Consider the following 5,562-nt stretch of genomic DNA (forward strand, 5'->3'; position numbering starts at 1 on the left):
ATCGTAAATCTAAGCCATTAATGTTTGTCGATTTGACATTTTTATTTTTTTTTTCATTTTCTGCAGAGAACCTTTGAACGCGCAGAATTATTTGAAGTAACATGTATTCCAATGATGAAATGAAAGTATTGCATCGCGCTTATGTCAATTAAAAAGATATGACAAATTTTGCTTAACTGAGATAACACTTTTATCAATTATTTCACTATCGTCAAAGTTTACCACCAGCTCTTTTTTAAAGCCCCACCCGTATAATCAACACAATTTTCACTGTACATTTTGACTACATTATGCCTCACCGGATAATCAGAATCGTATAAAAGCAGGTACATGGTACATGGATATGCAGGCCCTTCGTCATATCCTGTTTCGTTATGGTATATACAATATATCCTCTAATTCTGTATCATTAAAAAAAAATATGTATATATATATATATATATATATATATATATATATATATATATTATTGGATTAATCAGCGGTAAACTGAGCAAGCAGGCAAATCTTTTCTCGAACACTGCACCTTAATTCATTGCACCTTAATCCATTGGTGATTTAAGTATACAGTTACAAACTACCATAACCCCCATGAAAATACACTATATTAGGTTATAGAGCAATATGTCATTATCCATCCCTCTGTCACAACAAACGTATAAGAGTGTTGATAACATATATGACATGGAATTAGATTATATCCTTGTGTCTTTTATGCTTTGACTCTCGCTAAAGAAACAAAAGTATGAAAAGAAAACGTCGCAAAAGCTTCAGGTCTATCTTACGTTCATATCTTACAGAATGATATCAAATAATGGAGGTGTGTGTTGTACAGACAAGAAAATTAATTCGTGACAGAATTTCGTTTTGGAAAACCTATTCCGACATCAATATTTTCGTAAAGAAGAATTGTGGTCCCTCTTGTATAAATTATTTGTGTAATATTGTTACTTTTCCATCGCCACATCGGTAAGAGCTTTAAACAGAGTCAAATTAAGATGTGCGGCGACTTGAGTAGTTTTTGGTTAATCATTCAACCCGTTACTTAGAAATATTCATGAATGTGAAGGAGTGACAGGATCGAGACGAGAAAAGCGGCGGGAGAGAGAGAGAGAGAGAGGGAGAGAAAGGAGGAGAAGTAAAAACCATACAGAGGAGTTAGAGAGCATAATTATAATGCACTTAAAAAATATATTCATTTCTTTTTAAGTGGACAACACAGCATAACAAATCACCTTGAAAACATGCACTTCTGCCACGAGTATACTAAGACTTCGAGAAAACGTATGAATTAAATCCCTTGATATTCGAAACGATGTTCAGTCCATGGTTTGTAGATACTTTATGTGTGCGTGTGTGTGCGCGCGCGCGAGTGTGTGTTCAAGTTTTTTTGCTTGAATTTCCACTTGATAGAGTGATGTTTTTAAGATATTTATAGCTGGTCATAAACTGGTAAACTCGTCATACGTCATAATAGAAATCGGTGATGACTTCGTAAGACATCTTTTTTGAACGATGTTGCAAGTATCAATAGACTTGGATTCAGAGATGCAACAGTGGTGCGAAATCCACAAGTCAATTCAATTCAATTCAATTCAATTCAATTCATTTCATTTTTCATTTATAGTAAAGAGGAAAGGCGATTTGGTGGCAAATCTGAATTCACTCCACTGTTGTGTGTTTGAATGCGCGTCGATGAGTACACAGTTACGGGTCGTGCAGGCGGGGCGCACAGGTCGTCCCCCTTTATTTTTTGTTGAAATTAAAGAAATGAAAATATAAATCGAAATGGGGGGGGGGGTGGCGTGCGCTAATTTTGTAAAGGCGCCCTCCCCCCTTTACGGAATTCTTGGATCCGCCCCTCGTACATAATCATACATGCCACCGTCTCCTCAAATAAAGTATTAATGAAGCCCTATCAATATTGTTGGAAATATCTTAGTTGAAAATGAAATGAAATCAAATCAAATTGCATCAAATTGTAGAAATGACAACATTCGTTTACAAATAGGTAAATCCATCTATTCGTCCGTAGCTTATTTCAAAGCTGACCAAAGAACGAGAGCGACGACGCCAACAGCTATTGTTCCAGCAGTACTGAGGCGAGATCTGCCTTCCTTCTCCTTGCTCGCTATGTACTCCTTCATAAAGACCCACCAGTCGCCTCGTATGGTGTCAGATCCCCTGCAAATAGTAGAGAATTCCAGAAAATTTTATTTTGCATAAAAAGTACACATTCCATCGACAAAATGACATATGTTAAAGATAATGTGATCCCTCTCCTTTCTGAAAGAGCTAGGTCACGTGTTTTTCATTATGCTAGAAAAGTAAGAATTGTTATTTTAAAGATATTTTCTTCATATTGTTGTCGATAATGACGTCAAAACGTTTAGTGGTCTCCTTATCCAGCGATGACTGAACTGACATTTAAAAAAAAAAAATCATAACTTTTGAATCGATTGTCCGAGTTTCTTCAACTTTCACTAGTGTTCACTGATGATATTGCTGCTTTCTCTCAATTCACATTAAATGTGAATTGAGTGAACTCTTTTCCCGTCTAAAGAAAACCGAAGCCCAAATATGAATTTTATATTTGGGCTAATGTTTTTATCCACATGTTCAAAATAAATCGCTCTATTCACTGTTATCCCACTCGCCAGAGTGACGCCTATCACCTTCCCCGTACTCGCACTATTTTTGCAAAGAAAACAATTATGTTTACTGGACCCAGATACTGGAATGACCTCCCTCAGGATATTACTTTTTCCTTATCCCTATTCACCTTCAAACGCAAATTAAAACAGCTATTACTTAGTCTTAGTAGATACACTCTACCAGGCTTTTAGCAACTTTTGTTTTAATACTCCCAGTCTTTTGTCTTTGTCCGAAGCACCAAGTTATTTAATGGTACCGATACATTAAAAGCATTCTTTTTCAAACACGGCGAGATCCGTACAGTCTGGTTTGAGCGATATTCATGTGGTTCATTAGTTCATTCTTTATATTGATTTTTGTACTGGTATATTTTTAGTTGGTCAAGATAAACATATCCGTTCTCCGTATAATTCCATGCCTATATGAATTCTTGGACCTACAGTTTTACAAGCGTTATAGCTTTTATGTAGACCCCATCATATTTCTGATATTTACTTGTGACATCCTCAGATGATATGACCATATACATTTGTGTTAGATATGGTTTTCTTCTTCTTCTCCTTCTTCTTCTTCAATCAAAAGTCATGGTTGTATTATATTTTGTATTTTTGTTTTACTGTCAATCATTTTGTAATCTCATCATTGAGAAAGAGGAAATATGAAATAAATTTGAACTGAACTGAACTTACACACGTGTGATTAAATAATAAGAGCCATCCATGTCCCTTCGAATGATGAAAACACATTCAACGTCCTGTTCGACTGCGACCAACTGATGGTGTCCATTGTTGTTCCCCTGATTCCCAGTACTCTTAACGCGCAGTAAGAATCTTCCGGACGGCGTGGTAACTCCACGCACTTGGTCGGCTGGAACTTTAATTTTTGCGACCACGCGCAACGTATCGGGGTGGACATATTCGACAAGAATTTCCACATTCGTGTCATTGCCAATGAAGGAGTGACAGCAGCTACTGGATGCCATTTCTTCCCAAGTATTGTCAACAACTGATAACAGAACTGCACGAAGTTGACATCCAAAAGCTAGTTTTCATTCACCAATTACTTGTTTTACCATCACAGAACAATGCTTGGCAGGTAGATCCGATGGACCTCTCGTTGATTGATCCCTCACATGTAAATGACAAGGTATTGTTCCGGTTTATGACGTCATATAGTTCCTTGCTAATTTTTCATTTAGTTCTGCATGAACACCTGTCACGCACATAGCACTATCCTTGTAGCATGAACCAACATTACATATCAACACTAATAATCCTTCAATTTGCTACTTAGGAAAATTTTGAATTTTCTGCCTCCATGTTTTAAGAATCGTTTCCTTGAGTTTAATTGGTCTGATATTGATTATTGCACTGACTAGATAGTCAGTTCTCCTGACGGGCGCGAAACGTTGTCATATATATATATATATATATATATATATATATATATATATAAAGACGGAAACCACCAATGCCTCCCAAATGCAAACGTTTTCCTTGCTCAATTTCCTCTACAGACAATGATAAATTTAGAATGTAAAAGACTTGTAACCCAAATTACGCGATGAAATTAGATGACATTGGCTTGTGGGTACATCACCATAAACAAAAATGTATACATTAGGAAACTGTGGACTATCATTAGATTGCTCAAGCACAATCCCTTTGCCTTTGCTATTGCGCAAGTATCATCTAACTGCGTATAATTCCGTTGCCCATAATAGCTCAATAATCATGAACATGAATGTATCATGGAGGTCAGTATAAGCGCATAAATTCTTTCTCGATAATACACTGTGGAATCCATGACCGCATTTTAGTTAACTATCTGGGGGTGTGTTTCAAAAAGCTGTTCTTAAAGTTACGAACGACATAAGAACGGCTGGTGATCAGTTATTGTGCTGAATTATTGAAATTGTGATAAGTATAGCACATCAGAACTGATCACCAGTCGTTCTTAAGTCATTCGTAACTTTAAGAACAGCCTTATGAAACACCCGATCTATTTCCTTGCCGCTATACGGTCATGATGTTGCCTTTACTGCATGTGATATGTCATATTATTCGGTATATTGTGCGTGGTCAGTAAAGGGGCATGAAACCCAAATAAAAAGTGGATTTAGAGAATGCAGCAAAATTACTTGTAATTGTTGGCGTCAAGACGTTATTTCTTTTACATCGCCATTATATCGGCGTGTGTGTGTGTGTTCTCATTATATATATTTAAGAGAGAGAGAGAGAGAGAGAGAGAAAGAAAGAAAAGCAAAAAGAGAGGAGTTGGAGAGCGTCATATACACATCAAAGGAAATGATTGAATATGTTTTTAAATAGAACAATGCTTCATGATAAATCACCTTGAAATCCCTTTATATTGATACCTACTGCCAACTGTTACTGTTTATATTTTTTTTTTCAATTCCATTCAATTCAGGGGCCGCGGAACCGGAGGGACTGGGGGGCTGCAGCCCCCCCCCCCCCACACACACACACACTTTTGGATCGTGAACAAAAAAAGAAAGAAAGGGGAAAAATCGGGGGGAAAATCGCACTACCCGAATTTCTCACAAAAAGTGTGCTTCAGATCGCTTTATCTAGATTTTAAAAACGCAAAAGCTCCGTCGAGTGGGAGGGGGCATCCCCTCCCACACCCTCCCCCTCTACCTCATTAGACTTTGTACACACAGATAATGCACACGCGGAATAAGAGCTAAATGCCGAGATTTTGCTATCAACACTTTCCTGAACAAAAAAAGTCCAAATTTCCATAATTTTTTTTTTTGGGGGGGGGGGGGGGTGGGGGAGCTCCAAGTATTGCACCAAAAGTTTGCACCAGATTGCTGAATTTCAGGTCTGAAAATGTAAAATCACCTTCGTGTGGGAGGAGAAATATCCCTTTTGTATATACACC

Source organism: Diadema antillarum, unplaced genomic scaffold (genome assembly GCF_040938485.1).
Source record: "Diadema antillarum isolate AM-2024a unplaced genomic scaffold, OU_Dant_1.0 seq00000016_RagTag, whole genome shotgun sequence".
NCBI lineage: Eukaryota > Metazoa > Echinodermata > Echinoidea > Diadematoida > Diadematidae > Diadema > Diadema antillarum.